The following is a 26344-nucleotide window of genomic DNA, read 5'->3' as shown; positions in this document are numbered from 1 at the left end:
TCCCTGCGGCGCTTCTTGGTACGAGCATTGAGATCCTTTCACCTGACCACTTCGAAGCAACAGATACCCAATCCAGGTATGGGACAGCGTAAGACAGAAGAGATGCAAACCACACCACAGGACTTGTAGTACACCGGCAAAGTCACAAATTGTTAATATTAAATCTCTCTTTTTTATCTTAAGGAAAGACTGAAATAAAGATGGTTTAAATAATGGCTGGCACCGTCCTTCGGAGCATTACAGCAGTTGAATGCCGTCAGTAGAAGTAACTCAACTTCAAGCTTTGGTCAGTTCAAGAGAGCTGTTTTAGTTATCAAACTACTTAACACAGAAAAACAACTTCTACTCCAAGCAGCGTGTACATCCGCCAAAAAGTACACATAAAACGGCATTTGAGATTGTGCATGTTCAGGATGCCTCCAATGAGGATAGCATTAATTACACTGGCAATGACTTACACAAGTGACAAGTGACTAAAGATATATGGAGTTTGTGTGATCTGCATTTTGTTCAGATGAGGCCATTTGGAGATGCCTCAAACTGTGCACCTGAAAATCAAAGCTCTCAATCAACTGGTACTGGAAAAAACATCAGCCTTAGAATTGTGCTACATTTCTGAAATACTGTAAGCAGCTAGAAAGACTAGACCAACTCGAGAGTAAGTTTAGCACCAGAAACAACACTAAGAATAGCATTAAAAAGATAATTCTCTAAAGAAAAAGGCAGAACCTATTGTGCCTGCTATGCTGATAGCACCTGCACTGGATTCTTCAGCAGGGAATAGAAGTAAGCCATCAGGAAAACAGCATCCCACCCCATAGGGTTTGCCCCTTGGATGCGGCTTCTACTAGATTCAGACATTCAGCATTAAAGCACTGGTTTACGGAAATCTGAAGAAAGTCAAGCACACAAATATTCACAATGTTCAGTTGTTGTGGAGACTTTACAGAGCATCATTAGGACCCCAAACTTGAGCAACTTCCAGTGCTCAGTTAAATCAGCATAAAAAGAAGGGCAATACTATCAAGATGCTGGGTTTTCTAAGAATTTTAGTAGTATGCAGGAAGAATCTTCCTTAAACTATCTAGTAATGCAGGATAACTTAAAAGCAGCTGTTTTTTTCTGCACCCTTATACATATACCAACGCTGTGGTTCCTCAAGACTTTTAAAAATATATACGCTTACAGCAAACTTCTGCTTGAGTAAGCCAGTGCTCCCAAATGCACGTATTGTGAGCATCTTCCGGAGCTGTGCATTTTCTTTGCAATGGCTCCCAGGGAGAAGACAATCCTAAGTGATTTACTAGTCCTGATCTCCTAATCTTAATGTTTATTAAAAATAGCTTAGTGTAATACCTAGGGAACACATTTAATACAAGCTGTATCTCTTCCAGAATTTCCTGGTGGGTAACACAGAAATGACACACACAAGACTCGATGTAGCAACAAGAGATTTATAAACTAAATTTTACTTTGTCGTTCTATATTAAAAAACTGCTCTGGAGCAAAGACTGAATTTTAAAGGCCTGTAACTATTCCAGATACGTCCTTGTGCATAAAAGGCTCTTGTATCAGAATAAGAAAAGTCCACATATGCCAGTCCACTTCCTTGAGTGGAAAGGCCCTGAACTGCAAAGTCCTTGACACTGTACGGCCAAGTTCCAGCAAGGAAAGACCACCAATTTTCACATGAGCCAAAGCTTCCAGTAGACTAGATTAACTTCTGGGCTTGGAACGTAGTTCAAAAAGACCTACCTTTTTCAAAGACCCTTCAGTTTGCTACAACTGGGAAACCAGGATTACGTTGGCTGCATTTTCAGGGCAATGCCTCTGTTTCGCAGTGATGTTACAGACAGGAAAGCAAAATCACTAGTTACCTTAAACTTTGTTCTTTGGGGGGAATGGAACCATATGCCACGGTCAACCCGCCGTACGGGAATCCCGCAGCCTGCCCGGCACGCGAGGGCCCCAAGCGAGAGAGTTAAATGCTGGAAAAGTGGTTTGAGAAGTGCAAGATGATAATATTCTTAAACCAATGAAAAGGGTTCAGCTTAGAGCGCTTTGCTGGACTACTCCCCTTCTCTCCTATCCTTCAAGCACAAAAACTCAGGAGTACAACCCAAAGCGACCTGCAGGCTATAGGGTGAAGTTACCGTAGTTCGGGTGTGCTACCATAGCGTTTTTGGCATTCTCTACTCCTCATTTACACCAAATAGCACAGCTATCAGCTGCTTCTTTCTAGTGGCTGGTGGGAGATGACAGGAGGCCTCATTATGGCATTCACAGGAGAAATGACTGGCAGAAACTATTACAACAAGCAGGGCGGAAAGCAGCCAGCAGCATGCTACTTTCTGTGAGCAAGTGGCTCATCCTGCGGACTTCGTACAGATTAGACCCTGAATACTGCTATAGCACATCTCGCTACTATAGCGAACGCATTTTTTCAGTTTAAAGACATGCAAAATTCAAGTCCTTGACCTGAATATAAATGAAACATCAAAACCAACTGGGAGTGCTTAGGTAGACCCGAACTATCCATATTTCCAAATATTCCATATATCTAAAACTACATCCACGTCCAAGAAGGTATCTTCCTAGCGCCCACAAGAAATTCCACAGCTGCCCCCAGGCCCTACGAAGACGTCTCTTAATCAAAACAGTTAAGATATTTACTTCTTTCTTTGTAAAGCTCACTAAACAACCGGCAAGCTGACCAGTGTCTTAAGCTCGTTAGCATGTTCACTAAACGCAGCATGGTTTCCCGGTTTGAATGGTGTCTCACAACACTCACAGGCCCCATTCAAATGTGTTCAGTAATATACAGACGTAATTTTCATTCCTAGCTACGCCACAGTACTTCCCAAGACGAGACAAAGTTTTCCACGGGAAAACCCAACGGCAGGAAGCAGGGCGGCACAGCAGCTGCCACGCAGAGGAGTAACAACTTCACATCAAAATTCGTTTTCCGAGAATGACAAACGCGCACAGTCCCACTTCTTCATTCCAGCCTCCAGGGCATCTCCAGCAATTGGGAAGACGACATTAAGCAGCAAGTTCTCGGATAAATTCACAAGCAACAGACAAACACTGTCCCAAGTCAGAACCCCTTTGAGCTCAAGGCAGGCACACTGCAGCCCTGGCACATCGCCCCAAATTGCTTTTATAAAATGAGCAACATTTTTTTCCTTTAAAGTGCTGTATATGACTAGCAGGGCCATACATAACTATTTCATCCAATGCTTTTGCAATTGGTTAAGCATGCTTTCCCTCACTAAGTCTCCTACCTGCAGACCATGCTCTAGGATCCCTTGGCCAAAGCAGGTACTTTGCTTCCGAGGGGCCCAACACTCCCTGCACGCGCCCACCAAAGCGCGAGGACCTGCGGCAGCCAAGGCCTTCAGCAGACCCTCTGGCAGAATTATAGCCACACATACAGAGAGAAGAGGAAGAGGAGAAGGATTACGGGAAACTACCAAGTTTTAAATTGACCACTACAAAAAACTCAACAGCCTGCAGGAATTGTTTGCTTCCATGTAATTTATCAGCACTCAAAAGAGCTGGGAGTCAATAAGGGATCTTACCTGCCCTAACAGCTTTCCTGACGCACAGCAAAACAGCACCAGCTTTCTAAGAACGTCTCACACCTCTAGCGTCTTGCTTCCACGTTGCAAATGATCCTGCTTCAAATATCATCTGCCGCGCTCAGAGCGAGCAAACAGCACAAGCAGAAGGGAACGGGGTGTCAGCCGGCGTTCGAGCTCAAAACGCAGGGGCTTCTTTTTAGACAAGCTCCCAACGTAGCCTCCAAACTACTGTAAGAAGCGGCATACCTTTGCTGTCCTCCATCACGAGGCAAAATTTGGGGGTTTTGGGGTTCCCCCCCCCCAGGAACTTAGGAACAGCTGCAGCAGGAAGAGCAGCTACCCGCAGGCACCGCTTCCTTACCGTCACACGGCTCCCAGTTCAGCCCATTACAAAAGATGTATGTTTTGACTCGCCTGGGGTAGATGTTTCATAGCATCATCATGAGAATTCTGCAGCTGTTAAAAATCACACAATGTTTTAGTGACAAAATTGAGAGGAAACTATGGATGGGTTAAAAACTCAGGCAATTAGCTCAATCAGGAAGATTGTCAGAATAACAAAACCCAGGTGCTTTCCAAATCTTGCCTGCAGGTAGCATTTTAAGAATGAACTGAAGTTAAAGATATGACAGAGCAATGCATCACGTCTTTTAGTACCAAGGTACTTGTCTCTTACCGGCAACAGCCAAGCATTTAACCTTCTCTCTGCTATGCTAAACACGTGTAACTGTAGGTACCCAAGATCACGAGGCAGAATATTTGAAAAACCCTTTCAAAAACCTATAGTACTATACAGATACTAAAGAAAAAAATACTAAATCCAAGTGAAAAGTCTACGCCTGTTTAAACAAACAAACAAACAAGAAACAACCCCACTTCACACTAAATGCATAATGAAAAAAGCAAAGTGTGGCAGCAAGGGAGACTAAGTGATGCTTTCTAAATGTTTTCCAGTTAAATTTAAAACAACATAATGAAAATAGGTATGGCCTTGTATTGCTTAGAGACAACTAACAGGGTAACATTTTCAGGATCAGAAGCATTTTCTTAACCCGTATAAAATCTAGGGTGCATTATTGTGGTTTTGCAGGTTTATTTGAGGAGCTTAAAATTTTAAGTAATGCAATAAAATTCATATGGTTAAAAAGAGTAAAGAAACACAGGCTTCTTGCTCTAAACAAGATTTCTTTAGTGTTTCATCATGGCACCCTTGAAATAATTCAAGGGTACATTTGCAAGGAGAGAAGAGATACATGAATGGGATTTTAAATCCTAATGTACATGAGCCCAAACAGCATCATGCAGGGAAACTCAAGTTTCATGTAAGACTCATCTTCTTATCAAAGCATCTCTAGACCTGGATCATGAAACTGAGGAAACTGAGGGAAAAAAAGATTTAAGTGGTAAAAGCAGGTTTATCATCATGCTTCCATAGCTCATTGTAACATTGCTTAAAACACAGTGAACTCTACACAACTACAGATTCATGGCGGTTCTGCTGCGCGCTACTCGCAGGCGCAAAGAAGTCTGATTTGTTTACGGAGGTTTGAAGAGGCGCCAGCACACTCACAGCTTCCTACATGGTAATGCAATCGCTTCCAAAGAGCTGCGCCCATTTTGCGTTTTAACGCTATTTTTAGATATTTTTAGAAGAGTTTCTATTTTGACTGACACATAATCAAACAAAAAAAAAAGACCGCAACTGGATAAATCCATCCCCGCCACCCAGGGCTGCAAGCCCCCAGCACGGCGAGCGCCGCTGGACCCCTGCCCGCCTCGCGGCGCGAGCGAGCCGGCCGGCACGGCAGCAGCTCTGCCTGCCGCGAGATCAATTCAATAACAGAGCCCTAAGGAGGCTGCAAACAATCTCCATCTGCATTTTAAGATCAGTTTTTCTGGAATATAGGAAATAACTGCGTATAATTTGGAACACTAACAAACTCTACAGGTTGTAAAATTCAGTTTCCGTATTGTTGGATTAGCTGGCGGGACGCTACGGTTTGTCCCTCAGAAGCAAGGCAGACTGAGGGGAACAGCAAGGTTTAAAGTAACTGGGGTTAGTGTGTAATTATGGTGTTGAACAGTTGTGTTGTGCTACCCAAGGACGATTTTTAGCAGGGGTGAATATATATATTTACATATGAAAAGCTTGTGATATGATTTGGGGCAAAAAGTGTTTTCACTGCACAAATGCAAGAGAACGAACAAGATCATCTGATGTATCTAACGTATGCTAGTGAAGGCATCTTTCGTCATAACATTAGCTGGCTTTGAAAAAATAGCTTCCTATTAAAAAAAACAACTGTTTATTATCTTTTATCTCAAGAAAACACAGCTCAGATTCTGATTTTTTGAAGCTATACCACTGTAAACCAGCCAAAAAGGAGTCATTGGGTAGGTCTTTAACGTAAAGCAGGAAAACAGATGCAGACTGCACTCGCATCAGGGGGGAAAAAAGACACACTCTTGTCTTTAGTAGTAGAGTCTCTCAGCACCTCTCTAAGAGCATGCAAAACCACCCACAAAACCCAACAGTGATTTTTTCCCTCAATTCGAGATGACATGGGTTAGGGAAGGCAACTGTGAAGCATGTTCTTCATCGTTCCAAGAAGCTCTATGGATTTATATTATGAGCTTCCTATTTAAAAAAACCCAAAAACATTAATTTCTAAACAAGGGAGGGCGTTGCACAGTGCAGCGTATACTGGTTGTCCTCTTTGGCGAGGAGATTTAGGAAGCAGCAGTGGAGGAAGCCCCAGCATCGCCGCACATGTCCTCCAAGACATGCAGCCCGGCCGGGTCACGCTTGCCTGCGCCCGCACGCCCCGTCTGGGCCCCGTGAATCTCTCCCTGCCACACACTTCTCCTTTTATAGACCTCCTTCCTTCCTGCCTCCCTCGGTGCCAGCCCGAGATAACGCCTTAGGAAACGGCCTCTTTGGCTGCTTCGGTTTATCGTTCTGGCTCGGCCGGCGCTCGGCGCCTCTCACACGTCCCGCTCTCTTCCTGACCTATTTACAGGCACCGCTGCAACCATTAACATACCTAAAAGGAAATTTTTCCACACTCACATCATTAAAAGTGACTGCACCCATTTCATTCAGCTGTTCCCGAGTCCACTTCACAAGCGGAATTAGACATAAAAAAGTTCATTTGGAAAAACGCACGGAAGTTCATCCCACGGGGGAAACCTGGTATTAGAAGAGGCCCAATCTAACCTAGCAGGTACCAGCCAACGCGGAGTCAGCGATTAATATTACGTGACTGACCCATGGGCTTCCTAAGTTTATTCTTTTCTAGCATATGTATTTTTTATGGCTAGTGATAAAAGATACACACAGAAGCAAAATACGGATGCCCGATTTCCAAACATCCCATTTTCCCGTGGCCGTGCACAGGAAGGGAAGGTTACCCACTCACAGGCTCAGCGCAGAGCCCCTGACGGCCGAAAACCTGGACACAAGAAAAGACAGCGTGCTGCTGTTGGTCACCGGGAAGAACCGGTGGTTTACTGTTTTGGCCATCACAGGTGCTTGTAAGAAGACCCTTCTTCAGCATCTCTTTAACATCCTTATGATAATTACAGTAGTTATTTAAACCTAATAGTTATCACAGACCCATAAAAGTATCCAAATATATTTTTATCTGTCGTAACACAGCAAGCCCCCCGTAAGCAGTATCCCGCAGCAGGAGAACATGCCGCTCTGCAGACTGCACTAGACAACCTGCTTGGACACCGCAGGTGTTGCAGGTCAGGAGCAGCCCCAGGGAAGCCGGCAGCCGCGGGGAGCCCAGCGACAGGCACACGGATCCCGCCGCGCGCGGCCCTCGGAGGCAGAGGACTGATGGAGGCAGCAGCGCTGCAGTGTTTGTTGGAAAAAAGCCTGCAAACCTGAAGAGTGACCAGTTTACACTTCTTCCATATTCAGACCTGTATCTCTCACGAATACAGAGTACGTGGCCCCTACGGTATCACTACTGTGCCAAATGATAAGCTACAGGCTTAAGACATTAGACCTTCACCGCCGCGGGCTCGGAGGCGTGAGCTCGCCGTCACCCGGAGCCTTCTGCGGCTGCGGACGCGCTTTGGCCCTCCGGGCTCTGCCGAGCGAGCCTGTCCACGCTGCGCCAAGCCCAGGCCGAGGAAAGCAGGAGCGGCAGAACCTGCTCAAGGTCGCCCACAGCAGAGAGCAACCAAGAACAAAATCCAAGTCTCCAGACTACCCAATTTTCAAAGTAGCATATTGGCTAAAAACAAAACGCAAAACCACACCACTCTGAATAACCTCCGGCTGCATTTTTTGCTGATCCATCTATCACATACCATGGCCAAAGACATAGGAAGCTGTTTTTCTGGCCGAAGATCTGAATAAAAGTGGATAAGCGTACCAAATTAATACACATACGCAATCTTTCCAGGGTATTCATTGCTGCAATACCTCAATTCCTCCATCCCACAAACACGTTCTCAAATACTCCCTGACGGGGCTGACCCAGACCCACACGGCGCTGAGCTCCCGCGACCGGGCTAACCTCTCGGCTTGCCGAGGCAGCAGAAGTCGCCGCCATCCTCTCGGCACATTCCCGTAAGGAAAAGCTCAAAGGCAGCAGCTATCAGACAGCTCCGCTTCGGCAGTTACGCTCTATGGAGATCACTGCCACAAGTGCTCCTACCCAAGGAGGAACGCACACAGCATCGGGGGCACAATTCCCAATTGACACCTCTCCTGGCATTGCCACCAATTCTTTTCTCAATGTAATTCAGCACAGAGAAATCATATTCCACTTTGAAATATGCACACACAAATTTAGCTAGTTAAAAGAAAAATAAAATAAAGCATTTGAGAAAAGCTTGAAAAGAACCTTAATTTGTCCAGCCCCTCTCCCAACAATTCCTCTGAAAAAAATAACCAGCAAGGCGATTTTATTCTGGTTCGATGCCTTTTTCTGCACCAATTAAAACACAAGCCAGTAAGGTATGCAGCTTGGAAACAGCGGTGTCTCAACCTCACGCCAAATTAGTATTACTACAGAAAATGAAGATTTTGACACCGAGAGCTTTGGGGTCTCTGAAAGGTATACCGGCAGCTTCACGGTGGGATGTACGGAAGGCAGAGAAAGGTGTTTCGTTACCGCTGTTTACTCTGGGCGCAGGATGGGGGTCTCGCTCCAGCTCAAGCGCTTCAGCAAAGGCTTTCCATATCTTAGACTCTTTAAAAAACAATCACCAGAACATTGATACAGAAAAGAAACGTGTCTAGTGGTCTGGTACATATTATTTTAAGAAAGAAATGTGAACATGAAGTAAATTCTATATATACCGCGTGATTCACCCAGAAAGTCTTGCAGCACCTTCGGAAACCTCAAGCGTTGCATGCAGACTAAAGAAGGGAGAGGAATAAAGCATAATAGTGACTGGGTGAATGGAGAAAAGGACGGAGACATTGTAACAGGTGCTGAAGGCTGTCTTCACTCCCTTCAGCTCTTCTGCTTCCAGACTTTTAAGGTATCAGAGAAGGCCGTTTCCACTGCAAGCAATTTCACTATGCAACAAACGTGCTAATGTGCACCTTCACCCCTCACCCGAGGCACCCGGCCGCAGTAACACAAGTCTCAGGCTCACACACACACGTGTGCGCGTTCCCAAAATTATTTTAGACCTTCTGCAAAGCCTGGTGAGCATCACCGCGTTGGGTTACAACGCCAACGTTTTGAGGCAAAGTTTTGGGACAGCTCAAGGAGATTTCCTGTATTCACAGTCCCCACGTTAACGTTTGGGATTGTGGAGCACAGCTCTGCAGTAATGTAAGCAGCTTTGACCAAGCTGGATAAAACTTGACCTGTAACCTAGCTGCATTATATATCCCTCCTTGTCCGTGCTCTGTGTATGCCCCCGTCTTAGCTCAGCAAGGCTCGGGAGCCACAGGAGTCCAAGAGAGGGGGCTTTCATTTGCGCTTTGTGAACCGCTTTCAGCAATAGCCTCCCTCTTTCCACCATGCCAGCACAGCCGTTCGTACCGCTCCACACTAACCGGATCGAGATGCTGGTCCAGACAAAAAACGCTTAGTTTTCTAACCAGATTCGTTCCCTCCATGCAGACCACTCCACCAGTGCCGCCAGTGGGGAGAGGGGAACGAACGGCCAGCGCTGCCACCGCACACCTCTCAGATGAAGCCATCAGAGATCCCCGCTGAAGATTCAGCCACCCTTGCTCTGTTATGACTTTCAAGAGAAGTGGTAACTTCAGGCCACCCGTTTATCAAGTTATCACGAATGGAATATCTCCTCCTGAAGCCCACCCACGGTCTCTCTCCGTGGCTGGGTTCTTGGGTGGTACTAAGTGCTCTGCAGGTGACCAGTAGTCCTCCGCTGCACCTCCAGGAGACAACCACGCTTTCCTACCACTAGCTACTGTTACCACCTTTTGCTAATTCAATGTACTTTGACTAGTAAACTAAGAAAGTAATTGCCTTGCTGCCAATATGCTACTGTGCAAGACAGCAGGCGTGGGCTACTGCTCTCCAAGACAGTATCAAAACCACATAAATGCACTCTCGAATGCACAGAGCAGACTGTTGAGAGAGAAAAAGAAAATCTGCAGTGAACAACTAAAATAAAAATAAAATGCAGTAAAACTATAAAAGACTGAATTGAAACAACTACTTTGCTTTAAAAGATAATAAAAAAAGTCAGAGTTAAGACCGAAATTCCATCTTAATCTACTGTGCCTTCATTCATGTTCAATAAGAACATTCAGCACTTGGAGACTCTTTCAGTAACTGGATAATGGATAATTCAAGGTCTGTGATTTCAGTATTAAGTCTTACTTTCCTCGGTTTTATCAGGTCAAAACAGGCCCTTTGCTTTAATGCAGATTTTTGGCCTTTAGCTGCTTTAACTGGAAAAAAAAAAAAAAAAAAGCTCTAAATTAGCATGGGGGAAATGCTTCGCTGGGCGCTGGAATCTGATGCTAAAAAATTAACTCGGCTCTTGAACAGACAACACTCTGGAGGTCAGCCAGGAGCTTTCTTTAGATAACCATAATTTCAGCTCTAATTGAGGGGAGATCAGCAAAGACAGCCACTTCACAACTCACCTGACGTGGTACACGCAAGCTGCCAGGTACGTAGCCTGCCGCATACTTGCCTTTCTTTTTTAATATTGTCAGTCACAAAGAATCAATACACAGTTTTAACTGTGACATTAGTTCTCATTTTAAATAACCTATGCTTAAATTTTATTTTTCCACTTGAAATTAGTAGTGCAATTAATCTCACGACTGTGTCCTAGGCACACGTGTGCTAAACCACGCGGGAGAAGAACCTGTCTGTTAACAAAACCTATTCGGTCTCCTCGAGAAAACAGGAAATAAGGTTAAATTCCTCTGGATGGGACCAGACAAAGAAAGTAGGATCCGTCTCACGGGACCCAGTGGGTCCTTGCAGGAAAGCAGGAGGTAGGTCGCCATGGCAACCGAGTATTTTAGGAGATACGTAACTAGTGCAACACACTGCCACAAACCGTGCACGTAACAGAAGCCGAGCAAAGCAGTCCTTCCAGGCAACTAGAGCAGCTTTTAGCAAAAACGTGGAAGGCATTTGTGCCTGTTGTCGTCTCCAACAGTAACAAACCACAGCTGCAAAAGCCGCGGGGGACACAGGTAGGTAACAGAAGTTGTTAAATTCCTGGTTGCAGGACCAGCCGATGGAAACATCTACAGACTCACATGGTTCATGCGAGAAAAACGTTACGTGGGGAGGGCAGAAAATTATTAACTGTGGGCCCAATTTCTATGGAAAGTGCCTAAAACCATATCAGGCTGTTGCACATCTGCACAAAAGCAGAAATGCGATGGGGCTGCGGAGGGTGGTGTCTCCCGCGGCTGGCGGCCACCAGCCTCTGCGCCGGCGCCTGGGGACAGCGGGGCACGGGCAGGAGAGCTTCCCATCACACACCAAGAAGATATCGTGGAAGGATATCAAAAGAAATGTAAGAGGATCAGATGCTAAAGAATAATTTAAAAATATCTACATATCACTACGAGCAGCAACCAAAGAACCCGCAACACGGATATTCCACCACAGACTGCAACGGCCAAGGATGACCAGACTCCCAGCTTATTTGTAAATACAGCACATTTAGATACTCTTGCCGCTGTAAAACATGACGGGGCTGTATTTTCACTGCAACAGTAATTCACTGTCTTGAACCGTCACCAGGAGAGCCGTTCAGCCGGTTGCTGTTTTTGAGAAAGCATGGAGGGCAACGCCATCGACTCGCACACGTGGAGCGCAGTGACAGGGCTGCAGAGCTTGCGGTCAGTCTATCGCGTGATGTTCGCTTGGGGCAGAGGCGGCCAAAACCTGAAACCAAACACAGCCAAGCCCGTCTTGAGCCACTCGGCATTAGGACAGAAGCCAGAAGCAGAGCAACAGCAGGCGAAATGCCTTTGCTGTAAGAGCGGGGGTAACATATATCGGGAGTAACATGTCCAGCTGCTCACACCCTGCCCAAGTCTCAATCGACTGTAACCACACGGGAAAGACCGGAGGGTCAGACAGCTCCACAGAAACACCTGCGCACTCTGCACAGACAGTCCGAAGGGCTAAACAGAAAGCCGAGCCTGAAGTACTAATATCGTTACAGAAATGAAGGATCAGAGATTCACTGCTATCCAAATACCGCACCCCGCATCAATAATCCCACTGGAAATCAAGTAGGCAAGAAACAAGTGTTAGATGCAGGGAGAACATCTGCGTGAAGACAAACCGAAAGGGAAGCCAGCTTCCATAGGAGATGGATAGAAGTGGTAACGATGCATCGAGCAAAGCAGCCAAAAGAGCAGACAAGGCCCTCCTTTCCCCTCCACTCAGAAAGGCGGTAGAGGAAACAAATGCGACCAAGAAATAACAGATTTCAACTTAAAAATACAACTAGTTCAGATAGATGTACATATATCTATATTTTTATGTCCAATATAGAAACACAACCATCCCAACTAATGAATTCACTAATTTCTAACGCTGAATGCAAGGCTCAGCAGTACTAAAAGCTCAGATAACTACAGGGGGAAAAGGACACTCTTTCACATCAGGTCGTAAGACAACCTGGGACTAGCGTTAAAGAAAAAGCAAACCCCACTTGCTTTACAGGTAGGCTATTTTCATTTTGTCCACTCAACAGGCAAACAATCCTGCCTCCGAGAAGACGGAGTTCAGCACTGTTCACGGTAGGGCCCAAGATTAGGAGATGCTCGGTCCCTGGGCCACCAGCACTGCACACCGTTACTGTCACTCCACAGAGTTATTTCAGGCATTCACTTTTCCTGGCCCAGAGTTTGGCGAGAAATGGTCAGATTCCCACCAAACTCCAGCATGCCTACCGCTGACATCATCTCAGTTTAACAGCACAGTAAATTCTTTAAGTCAAAAAAATTACGTTTGCCTGCACCATCTGACTCCAAACTCATTGATAATGTGACTAGTAATGAAAATAGTTTGTTTTCAGCCACATTTATTGCTCCTGTTAATGTTATTCTTGCCAAATATTACAGCTCTGTTTCATACAGTCACTTCAGCGTATTCCAGCAACGTTTAGAGTTAATAATAGATGAAGATAAGGAAAAGACTCTTGAGCCATTTCCTTCATTATTGCTGTCATAAACTTCTGGGGCAACAACTTTCACATACTCAAGGAAAGGAAAAAGTCACTTTTTCCTTTTGTAGCTTTGTTTTCATCTAACACACAAGTTCCAGCTACACTTTCTAAAACTCCTTGGAACCGTCAGACTTCTTCCAAGGATGTTTGGGAACTAGCGTTAATATTTGAAGTTGGTTACTATGGATAATACACTGATGAAAACACCAAGTAAGAACATAACGTGATCACAAATTCCACCGCTATCGTGGCCTACGGGGCAGCAGTGCAGTCGGTACTGGTCCTTATCTACTGGTCCCCACTGGCAAACGGGTACACTTGACTACAGCCAAAGCTAAAGCAATAAAAATCCATTAGTGTCCCAGTGCTCGCAGTGGTTTCATAATTCGGTCTGAACAATTTTCCTACAAATGACCTTTGATTCAGAGCAAAACGTAGACAGAAGCTGCGCTGCATCCCCGACGAGCGAGGCGTGCTGGACGGGCGGCACGCAGCAGGGACGGGTCTCCGCCGCAACAGGCCAAGTCTCTATTTGAGCACTGGTTTCCTGGAGCAAGAGCAGAGACGCTGCAAAATTTTAAGCATACAAAATAGGCAGATACATCTGCACCATTCTTCTGGATTAAAACACAGCAGTTTGAGTAACTAAAGCCTAGTGATCTCAAGAGACAAATGTTTAAGCACTACTTAACCACTTAAAGATTTATTTGGACAGACATTCAGACAGAATTGCTACAAGTTAACATTACTGTGCCAGCAAGCCCTTAGTTAGACCTTTGCTTATTTATATCCTGTGCTGTAACAAGGTTTTCTTTGGAGAGGGGGGAAAAAAAAAGAAAGGAAAAAAAAAAAAAAAAGACCAAGATGACCAGCTATGGCTGGGCATCCTTAATTTTACAGGGCTCGATTTTGATAAAAGCTCCTCATCTTCTATTAAAAAAATCCTCTAATATATTTTTATGTAAACCTTGTCAGCTGCAACAAACAAAGTCATCTTTGAATACCATCGTGTAATTTCACTGTCAAAAACTAAACTTGAATCTAATGCAATTAAGACAATAAGCGTTTCCAACAACAACAAAAAAAGTCCTTCTGCTGAATAAAGCATCTAAAGTTCATCCATCAATATGATCTTGATACCCTACTTGTTACATTTTTAACCAAGCCAAAAAAAAAAAAAGCCTAAATGGAGATTAAATAATGAGTTTTTTTTTTTTTTTAATCTAAGAATAACTAAGCTCAACTGCTACAGTAAAGCTTTCACTGCTATTAACTTCTTTGCCCCTGCAGGCAATGCTGTTGGACTTAAATCAGAAGTCGTCAGTCATTTATATCAGTCTATCCAAGTTCTGCTTTCTATAAGTACGACAAAAGTACTTCTCCTACCATGAGTGCTGGATAAAACTGCTGTTTGACCACACTTGATTCTGTTCTCCGTCCACATTAGATAACAACAACCCACGAAGCCAGACCTTCATCTGTTTGGGTATGGATACTCAGTCTGATTTCCTCCAAGTATCTCAAATCAGACACGTTTCTTGGATCTTCTAGGGCGACCACAAAACTACAGCCTCCATGATATTAAGACAAATTCTTCAGAAACAATCTAATTTTTTTGGCCAGGTAAATTTTACAAACACCTCTGCAACCATTCTTTCTTTGCTATGACAATTTCTTTTCCATGTAATATTTTACCATTAATAATTCAAAATGTTTAATAATTAATGATCCATTAATAATTCTTGGGGGGGAGTATGTGTTGGGAAGGAGAAGCAGGAAAGGAGTTTGTGTGGGTTTTTTTTCCCCTGATATATTTATTAAGCAATATTTCAAAACATGAAAAAAATCTGCTTATAAAGACACTCAAAGTGTCAGAAGCACTGAACATGCCCACAGGATAAAGGTTCTGTGCTGCTTGATAATGTTCTGGGTTGCACTGAAGGTATTTCGGCAGCAAAATGTCAGTGATCATGACAACAATCATGTTAAGATCCATAATGGGTTGATGCACAAGAAAAGATATTTCTCTGGGAAAGTGAATGCTCCTCCCACTTGGCTCCCAAGAGATCTAAAATTTTGCTTTTGCAGGTGGGAGAAAAGGAAATATTTTGCCTGACTGGGAATATTTTCATGACAACTTTACCATCCTGGGCCAGACTTACACCATAGAAATGCACCTTCTTATTTATTTATTTATTGGGGAAGGGTGCATAAATTTAACAAGGCCATTCTATTTTTTGTACTAGAAATTAACCAGTTAAAATCCATGTGAAGGACTCCATACAGATGCCTGTTAATTCAAAATCCCTGTTAATTCATAACCCCAAATATAGTAATTCTCAAAAAAAGCACAAAGAACAGAACACTTAAAGCAAGAAAACAGGCACAAACGTACTCAGCTCACATGCTGGCATGTCCTTCTCCTTCCTATTCCCTGGAGCAGGGCTCCCGCCTGCCTCCCTCCGCCAGCGCAGAAAAGCTTCCCCTTTTATGACATGTTCTGTTCAAGAGTCTTAAACACTAATTAAGCCCAACAGTCTTCAGAGATGTTAGAAAAGCTATAAAAAGGTTTCTGAACTGAGTGGCTACTGAAGGAACTGGCATCTGATCAAATTTTCAAGCGTTCTGCTGCCTGCTTTATGAATAAATCAGGGAATTATCAGTTTCTGAAAGTCTCTAGCACTACTGCAGCTCTCAGAGCCTCATATACATATTAACAGCACTATTTCATGGACGCAGAGTCTGAGGCATGACGAACCAGAGGGGATACCAGTGGCAAGACCATGAGAAGAATCTCATCCAGTACCTCAGCCAGGAGGTTATACTTTTGTCGGACAACTGTATGTATTTGACAAGAAACTAAAAATTGACTGAAAGACTAACAAAAGATAATTCCATCATTTCTAAACACTACAGTATCTCAGCAATGAATGTTTTATCATGCAGCAGCTTCTCAATAGCAAGCTAGTCTGGAAGCCCCTTCATCCTGCTCTGGTTAATTTTTGGGACAGTTTTCTGAGACCCTGTATGAACGATCAAGGGAGTCTTCCTGCAGCTTAGGTCATATTACCACTAATTAAAAGGATGAACAAGTCTAACATTAACTAATAAACTCATGATGGTTCAGTATTTTGCTATATGGCATGTCAGCCCCAAATCCCAAGGGAGCGCAGAGAATTCACAGATAAAAATCAACTGTACCATGGTCACTAGGGGACAGGAGCATCTAGCCGCTCCTCCCGTAAGACGGGGATCTTCCAGGCAGGAAGACTGGGGGGAAAAAAACTTTTGTTAGGGTCTTCCCACCTAAACCTATATATGGTATAGACGTGTAATGAAATCTAATTCAAGAATAGCAAAGGTCTTTTACGGATTACCAGAGCAACTAAGAATTTTAGACACAAATCTTACAATTTTAAAGCAGTTACCTGCAAGGATAGCAGTCCTTTAGGGGAAGCTGCAAGCTCTGTTGTGATGGTCTCTTTTGTATCAAATAACCAAAGAGTTTTGTGATTGTATGTTCGTATCACCAGAAAGTCAACACTCCTGGTAGCAGAACTATGGGAGATGCAGAACACCTACTATCTCTACACAAACAGCACACATCAGAGCTGAACACTCCTAACCTAGACAAACGTTCAGTATGCTGCAGCTTGGGAAAAAAGAAATCCCACTGAAATAGCCACAGAAAGCACAGGGAAAACCAAGGTGAACACAGAAACTTCAAATCATTTGAAATTATGCATATAGAAGCTGTTAAATAAGCACAACTACATTTTTCTTTGTTCGGAAACAAGCTTGCACAGAGATTGCAAGAGAGCATGAAGAGCTTACACAGCAAACCTACACTGGGTTTAAAATCTCTCTTTTAAAGCATGAAGCCAAACAGAGGAACTGCCTTCTCCCGCTCTTGTTCTGCTAAGGAAGTGCAATACAGCAGCGAGGTCCAGCTCCAGGCTTCCCCTTTTCCACCGTGCAGCCGGGGCACAGCACCCCTCCCCGCTCCGCTCACGGTAGCAACGGCGGGCCTGGAACCGCTGATTAGGTTTAGCTTTGCAAAATCAGCTCCTTTGCTGTAAATGTAACACTGCAGCTGTCCGGCAAAGTGAACGCTTGATGCTCGCTCTTCTGTAACTACAGAAGAGCCCATTTCCGCAATCTAGACAAGCCATTGGTCTGTGCAATAGCTTGGAGGACAAGCACTTAAGAACGAGACTTACACTTTTCCCGTGAAAAACCCTCAAGTAACAGTGTTATTCTGTCCTTCCCTGGACATTTCTCTGTGTACCCAAGAAGATAAGGTGTACGCTGCTCATTCAGTGTTTCTAAACAAAAGAGCTGATCTCCTAATAGCCTTGCACCTAAGAAAATATCAACCACTGGGAAAGCCCAGTCAGTACTCTTCTGTTCACTTTTCTACTGCTTACTGACGCAAGGATGGGCAACCCTTCTAACCTTACGAGCCCCACATCCAAACCTGGACAAGACAGAGCAGAAGGCAAACACCACACACCTGGGACAACCAAGGGACCAAACTGAGGGACTGTTTCACAGGCATGAAATGACAGCGTGCCTCTGGGGTCTTCAGCCTGCGCTACGCAAAGGAGCTGGGTAAGGCATCACCATAGACCCTGGCATCCGAACAGAGCTGCTGCCTGTGGTTCAGCTGCTTCTCAAGTCTTTTAAGTCTTCCTCTCAGCAAGTCAACCCTCGCTTAGCCCTGGAATAGAGCAGGCCTTAGGGCTCTTCGGGATCTTAAAGTAGGTCTGGACATTGCAGCACCTCGGTGACACTCTGCGGCTTTTCTAGGGCACCTTCTGTCCCTCCAGGCAAGATCTCTCCCAGCACGGGAATCTGGACTCCTGCACTGCAAGAAGCAGGCAGGTCAACTTCTGAAGCAGCCGGCCAGTTTTCTTTAGACAGTGCAGCTACTAATTCTTAGACTCTGCAAGCCACGTCTCCGTATCTTGTAAGTTCAGCTTGCAAGAGAGGCTTCTTGCCAGTGACGTGATCTAGGTCTGCTAAGGGCCGTGAGCTTGAATTGCTCCTGAGCAGCATCTGGCTCAGGAGCCCCTGGTGATCACCCCAGAGGTTAGAGGAGGAGCTGAAGGTCTCAAAAAACAAAGCAAAACAAAAGCCCAAAACCAAGCAAAACAATCAAAATGGACAGGGGCAGCGATGAAGCCAACTGTGGGGACTAAAACCAGAGCCAGTCCCTATTGGCAGCAAGATGAAAATGAAACTTCAGAGTGGAAATGCACTGTTACAGTAGTACTAAAGATTACAGAAATGGAACGAGGCAGCCTTTACAGAGATTTCGCTCAAGTATCCGCATGAAAAAGGGAGAAACAGTAATGGTGTGAAATCATCAAGATCATCCCCAAGATATTTTTGGGTCCCCAACACTTAATTCTATTTATGGAGGCTCCAGGAACTACCATAAACATTTTGAAACTATGCAGCATCTGCTACTTGTAATATGAGTCATGGTAAGAAATTTCTCTATATTTTTCTAGGAACCAGTTCGGCAGCCAATGACTGAAGCAGGGATCAGACTATGCATCCACCCACAAAATCAAAGAGAAATATTATCTATCAGTAAACATACATTATATTTGACATATTGACTGCAGATTTCAAGTAAGAGATTACAATTAGACACAGTATTTTTGGATAACACTGCTGAGTTAAATTTAAATATATCATAAATTTAGTCAAGATGCATTAAGGACAGAAAAGACTGCAAGAAAAAAACACTCCACTAATTTAAATATGTTGAAGGAATCTGAGGAGGGAAAATACACAGCAGAATTTCAACATATTGTAGCACTTGTTTGTATTTTCAAGTGTTGAGTCATTAATTGTACGATCTCTTACCAGGTCTGTCCCTCCACAAACTTTAAATAATCTCTCCCCTATGTCCAGGCCTCTTTTCTTTACCTAGAACTACGAAGGAGCAAACTCCCTCTCACCTTCCAATTTCTCTCCACTCCCCAAACGCTGCCCTAGGAAACGCCTCCTCTCCAACAGGCAGACTCCTTCTGCAGTCCTTGATGTCTTGTATCGCCCTTCCCTGCGCTCTGCCAGCAGCTCGATCCATTGGACGGTGGAGCCTGTTCAGTCTGTCCTTCCTCCTGGGGGCTCGGCCGCTCCACGCAAACCTCTCGGAGGACACATCTACAGCAGCGAGTGCCTCTAGCCCGGCCTCCGGAGTAAACCCTCATCTGTCCTGAACTTAAAAGCATCTCGCACACATTGGCCTCCTTTACTTTCTGACCTGTGCTCCAGGTTTGAGGTTGGTCAGTCAAAACAATATAGATTATTAAAAACAGGCCAAACTACCAGATGACCTTCTAGAGAAGGAATGTAATTGCACCAACAACATAGAATTAGTTTTTGACTATAACAGCAACCAAGACAAACCTTTGTTAGACACAAATGCAAGACCCAAGCTAAACTTGAAGTTTTTATATATATAAAAATAAATTTTATATATATTTTTATTTTTAACATTTCTACTCAATGATCAATTCTACAACTGCAAAGAAACTGGGAGGATACAGAATTTCTACAAAGTCTCGCACAGTCTTGGAGCACTGGTTGCGTAGTTCCAGCTAAGATACATTTTTGTCTTCTAATCTGATAACCAGAGCTCAAACGTTCCTGTGCAAGTAGCAAACTAATAACACCGCCAGATAAGCCCTCAGGCTCCTAGAATTACTGAACAGTAGTAGTCTCACCTTCAGCGAGGACAAGGTGCCCTTCTTGAATTACCAGGACTCTGATAAAAATCCAGCAGGACAAAAGAGAAATTCCACCTCACTTTTGAGTAGCTGGAAGTTACATCCTCACGTCTGAATGGAGCAAACTGAAAAAAAGCTGCGATACCCTAATCCATGAGGTTGAACTTCTTGGAAGAAGAGCTGCTAACAGGAAACCACTGACACAGAAGAAAATTCACTGTTTTTTACCCTGCTAATGACTGTGAAAAGGGTTACAAGCTGTAGCATTTGAATATAAAAACTATTTGCTATCCCAGTAACACCACGTAAGAGGGAGTTTGGTCTTACTGAGAATTAATTCCCAGATTCGCACAGGCTCTGTCCAACCATGGACAAGTCATTAGTTCTCTTTTAAGTCAGGACACTTTCTGTAAAATAGGAACTTCCTTGTTCTCACTCTGTATCTGCAACATTTACTTTGAATATGAATCTCTCCGAGCATGAACTTAAAAATGTATTTACACATTCCCTAGCTAAATGTGGCATGACAGTAGCAGAGTCTTTTAATGCTGTAAAGCAGAAGTAATATATCAGCAAAGACAGCAGGTAGGTACTACTGCTTCGTACTCGCCTGTCGACAAGGGCTCAGCCAGCACAGCAGCACAGCAATGGCGAGGGCGAGTTCAAAGCAGCAACAGGAAACAAACCCTACTCTAAAGGGAAGTTCCAGACTCGCACACTCGCTTCTGAAATCAATAGTATAAGGAAGCCTCCTGTACCAAGCCACAAAGCTGACTAGAAGATACACACACTCTTCCAGGGTACCCACACAACCCCCTAACCAGCATCAGATGGAGCCCAATGTGTTTTTTTCAGCTGTTACACTTGCCTTAATAGACCTCTAACCAGGGAATTTTCACAGCTATCACCACCTGATGTAAATATTTGGAAAGAATTGAAGCTACTTTCCAATAAATGAAGGACCCATGGTGAAGAACCAGATCACTACAGCTGGTAGCAATAAATTAAAGGAGGAATAGACCTGCACAGCAGCAACCCACAGCTGGTTCTAGTTCTGAAGGAAAATATCAATTATATCAGGATATCTTCTCTTTTTAGATGTTGTATGGCTTCTGATTGCAAAGCAGTATTCATTCAATCCAAAAAGCAAAATCAAAGATGTCAATGCAATCATATTAATACATTCAATATCTTGTTACTAGCTGCAATCGGTATTGCATAGAGGAGGTGAGGATACAAAATCTGAATATTATAACCAACACTTGTATGTATGTAAATCCATCCAAATCCCAAGTCCTTCTTGCTTAGAAACAATCCAAATCCAAATTCTCTAAAGCAATAGGAAACTGCATTAGATATAGGTCCTAGGCATAACAGGGCAAAAATCTGCCCTAACATATTTTAAATTACACTTCAGGAAGCATTAGTGAAAAAACAAAGAAGCAGACTTCAGATTTCTAGGAGTCTAAAGAAGGGTAATGTGTAGCTGTCACAGGATGAAGGCTACCTTCCCCTTTATTTTTCAGACAACAGTACTTGTGTGCATTTCACCTTTCTGGTAAAAACGTTACCTATGCATCAAAGTCATAAGTATATAAGAAGTATGTATAACGTAAGCTCAATTATGTCAATTATGTAAAGGTGCTTGCAATATTCTGGATTATTTCCTTCTCTAGGAAAGAATAAAACTGTTTAAGTACCTAGCTGTCAGGTCATATGGGCTTGTAAGTAGTTTAAATGTCTTATGGAGAAAAGTATACCACTACTATTCCCTCATTGACAAGAGCTGTATGAATTGATGTTTTAAAACCGACAAGGTTTAAGATGCAGTAGTGTCTCCAAATAACGAGGAGCGCTAGGCACATTACAGCATACGGAAAGCACAGGACCTTTTGCGTTCAGTCATCGTCAGAAGTTCCACTTGGTGAACACGTGCAGGATACATGCAACGAGCTGGTTGCCTTAATTTAATTTTCAATTCACAGTGCTCACAAAGCAGAGCATCCCTGAGGTGCCCTTACTCGAGGCATTAAGAGCTCAGCATTAGACTGTTTTCAACCCAGCATAAAGCACCCATAATTCTCAATTAAATTACACTAACAGATACCAGGAATCTTAAACTGCAGCTCTCTACCTTCACCTATTCCAGATGAAGGGAGCATCCAAAGATATTGTTATCTGTGCTGGTATTGGGTCAATACATAGATTTTAAACTGCTCTATTCCACAGAGTGCGATTCAGCTACTCTACTAGACACATGCAGAACACATGCGCCATCAAAATACTTGTTTAAAAAAAACCTCAAGTATATTTGCACGAATCTTTCACTTTATGGCTCACCAGCTCTCAGCCTTGTGCATCATTCAGGCCTCTACTCAAGAGCTGAATACTAGCACTGACATTTTAAACCAGTGTTTTAAAAAATGTTTAATGTAGTTTATTGCTATTTGAGCATGACTTAGGCATTACCACGGTATGTTAAGAAGAACAGAAGTTTATATTTCACTATTCTTTATCGGAATTTGCATTCTCCCATGCAGCCACCAGCACGTCTGTTTGTCAGCCCTCCTCTGCCCAGCGACCCCCCTCCGCAGTGCTGAATTCCCCGGCGAGAAAACCAAGCCAGCAGCCTGCAAGGCATTTAGCCGCCCTCCACAGCGAGAGGTGGCATGTGGGAAAAACAGCACGGTGGAAATAAAGAACATGGCAAACAATTATCCCACAACTTGCCAAGTGCACATTTATTAACCAACTCCTACACTGTAAATATGACCAGTGAAGTTTGTCAGCAGAACATGAAATGGTTTCCAAACCTGTAATTGAAATGTCAGTATCAAGCTTAAGAATTAATCCATCAGCTGAGCACAGGAAGCCTCACCACTACGCAAGAGCACAACTATTGGGGTATTTTGTCATCAAAGATGGGCCAATACCCTAGAAGCACTAAGGGAAGTACAAGCAGCAGTGCCATTTCATGACTGAATGATTAAGACATTTAACCATTTATTTCATTTTAATCATTTCATTAATTTTATAGCCCTTTCAGCTGCAGCCACATGCATTAAGCACAAAGACCGAGGGGGAACACAAGCCCGACAGGGCATCCTGCCGTTCCAAGCACACGCTCCAGGAGCATCCTCATGCCTCGCATCCTATCACCCACTGCCAGAACAGACCAATCTTCGTCAGAAAGCAAGATAAATTAGCAGTCAAAACAAACACACAAGTGTCCTGTAAGTCTCAGGCTAGTTCAGGCCAAACGCTGAAGAAACCCAATAGATTTTAAAGGCTACAGAGAGCAAACTGTCCTTCAAAAGCCTGCACTATCTTCCAAAACAACAACAGACAGAACACATGCGCTTTAAGGACAAGGAACAAGATGACCAGCATAAGAGAACTGCATTAGATTCATCTGAATGACATTTTTGACAGCCAAACAAAATACGTAATAGTTAGAATTAATTGCAAGCCAATAACTGTTCTAGAGCTGAGGAACTAGTCAAACATATTTCACAGTAACTTTTATCTGTTTACTGCTATGCATTTGTCCTTGAAAGTTTGGGGGATGGGGGGGGGGTGAGGAGAGAGGAGCTGGGGTTAACTCACTCCCAACACAGATAGCAGAGGCTCTTCATTACCTACTGTAAGTTTTACGCAACAGCAGATAAATTTGGCAGCCTTACATATGGGTCCAAGATTTCCATTTCAACCACTAAAAGTTCCTTGACTGAATGCAGTAAATGCACCATTTGCTATGTAATTTAGGAGGGAGGAGAAAATCCTAAAGCTGCTGCTGAACACAGTGCAATATGCCCTCGCTGCTACACAAAGATGCTGGAAAAGCTACAAGGAGTTTAGCTACCACTCAATGCACTTCTGCCTCTATTGGCCAGGATACCCGCAACGGAACATGTCTTTTACCTCTGTACTTCCATCCAGAGCTGGTTTATGCAACTGGTAATTGAAAGCATGCACCATCAGGTCTTTCTCATTTAACATCAGATGCTGTAGATCTCAGTGCAGCGTCCTAGGCAGAAAAAAAAAGAGTGAAATAACCATCTTAATAAACAAATGTGAACAAGGAATCAAGCGTACTAACATGAGCTCAGTAAATGAACTGGTCTTGGGGGAAGGAAAGAGTCAGCAAGAGCAGCAGATCCCTCAAGGTCAACATCAAGGGAGATGTTTTGCTAATAGAGAAAAACTCATACCCAGGCTACACCCATTCTGTTGACAGAGGAAATCTTGCTTTAGACCAGAAGTTTTCAGACTTTCACAGCCAAACTGAGTCAGCATGAGACAGTTTAAAGCAGTATAACAATCATTTCAAAACACACGGCTTCAGATTAAACAAGGACAGAAACTATATGCCCTGGTACCCCAATTTGGCAGCATTTCCCTGTCATGTCAGCTCCACGCTGCTTATTAAGGGTTACCAGGAGCCATCTCTACCTCTCCTCTCTCACTTCTGAGATTACACCAGCAGACCTGCCCCTCCTCACCGCGCACGCAGAGAGCTTGTGTTTATCCTGACCATCGGTGTTTCGAGGAGCTGTTGCGACAGGTCAGCAGAGATGGACAGCGTTTAAACTCCAGACACGGCTTGCTAGCCTTTGGGAAACGAGCCGATGGTTTCAAACTATTCCTCGCAAGAGGCAGCAACACCGTTTGTGCTGTTAGCAGTCTAACCAAAGACCAGGAGACAGCTACACGCATACTGGGCACCTCTCCTGTCAGAGGCTGATGGGCACTCACGGCCCACCGCAAAAAAGGAGGCACCTACCGCTGCTGCGTGTGTCCTACCCACCCTGACAGGCAGAGGGCTTCCGTCTACAGAAAACTTCCATATTTTTTAAGGAAGCCTAGAATAACCAGTATTAACACTCAGCAATGCACACGGCTACCAAAACTCAGCAGCTCCAAATCAATTACACAGTCATTAACAGTATCGAGTATGTGTGTGTGTGTGGGGGGGGGGTTGTCAGGGAACCAGGAAAATATTGCTCCATGTATTTAGAAAACTTATGTTTAACAGTGCATTTTCAGACCAGCAACCCTGAAGCAAAAGGGTTAGGAGGTTTTCCTCTGTCAGGGTGCTGATAGCACGTGAAGGGTTTTCAGGGGACGGATATTTTAGGCCAGTGCAGCGAAACAGACTGATCCCAGGGAGGGAAGTTCACCCGCTGTGGCAAAATAACATAGGAAGGGTAAGTTTGTTCATCCTTTATTCTGAAGAGCTTCAAATGGAAACAGTCTACGCATCTTCTCTCAGGCGAGGATGAACCACCTAACGGCAAAAAAAAAAACCCCATGAATCACTATTACAGTGAGCGACTGGAAAACACACTGATGGAAACTGATGGTATCTTTTGCCTCTCCTTCCTACCTTTGCAAGAGTCCTTACGACCACACTGGTGCATGTTCTTGCATGGAAGGAGCAAAATCACATCCACTGTTCTCTGTTTTCTCCCTCTGATTAAGCATCTGTGTTTTTCCAACTACAGAAGCTGACCTAGAAGATCGCACTTTTCCTTGCGATCCCTACTACAGCCCATAGCCTTAGCTACAGGGATCTAAACCACGGCTATACGGCTGCAGAAGCCAACAGCAGATAAGGATGCCCGCAAAATGCATCACACCCACTTCTGCATCACAGGACGTTGAAAGTCTTAAAGCTTTAATGAATAAAATTGGGGTGAAGAACTCATCTGTGTTTAGGTGCATTTTGGTAGGAAGAAAGGATTCTTAACAATAAACTGACAGCTTCATTTACCAAGCACACTGAAAAACAGAGATCCACATTTACAGTGAGATAATGAGAAGCTAAAAATAACCAGGCAGCTGCAATTCCCACCTTCTGCGGCCAGGCAGAAGTGCCCCGTTCCCCCTCCCCGGCGCACACGCTCGCTTCCTCCTCCGTTGCAACACCGCGTGCCAGAGCCGACGCTGAGGGCTGTGCCGGGCGCCGCAGTCCTGCCCCCGCAGCCCGCTCCTGGGGCAACCCGCTCAGAAAGCCATCTGCTCAACCTCAGTTTTACTTTTAATTTCAAAATACTTTGACTGGTCGTAAAAGAGAAAGGGAGTCGTCTTAATTTCTGAGGTTGGCTCACTCCACCTGGATGTCTCCTTCAAAAAAAAAAAAAAAAAAAAAAGTCACTTTACAACACGAGCATGCTCATTTATCTTGCTGCTCTGCCAATACAGGGATCAAATTCGACCTCACCACTGTCTTCTTAAGGAGGACATTTTAGGTGTATTTGGTCTTCACTTTTTCTACATAAAACATGAAAAGGGCATATGGTGGGTCGGGGAGAGAAAAAGCAATCAAAATTAGGATAATCTTAAAGCGAAAGTCAACCG

The 26344-nt window shown here is 44.0% G+C and overlaps 1 protein-coding gene across 2 annotated transcripts in view; it reads right to left on the bottom strand.

Annotated features, from left to right (window-relative positions):
- The window catches only part of TAOK3 (TAO kinase 3), a 97519-nt gene that overhangs the window by 59003 nt on the left and 12172 nt on the right, over positions 1–26344 (bottom strand). For both annotated transcript variants that reach the window (XM_064522291.1, XM_064522292.1), the window contains exon 2: positions 23906–24011. The gene's annotated coding sequence lies outside the window, so the exon portion shown is untranslated. The remainder of the gene's footprint in view (positions 1–23905; positions 24012–26344) is intronic.

The sequence above is a fragment of the Dromaius novaehollandiae genome, chromosome 17 (genome assembly GCF_036370855.1).
Source record: "Dromaius novaehollandiae isolate bDroNov1 chromosome 17, bDroNov1.hap1, whole genome shotgun sequence".
NCBI lineage: Eukaryota > Metazoa > Chordata > Aves > Casuariiformes > Dromaiidae > Dromaius > Dromaius novaehollandiae.
The sequence above is the reverse complement of the archived record's forward strand: the minus strand, read 5'-3'. Positions and strand labels throughout refer to the sequence as shown.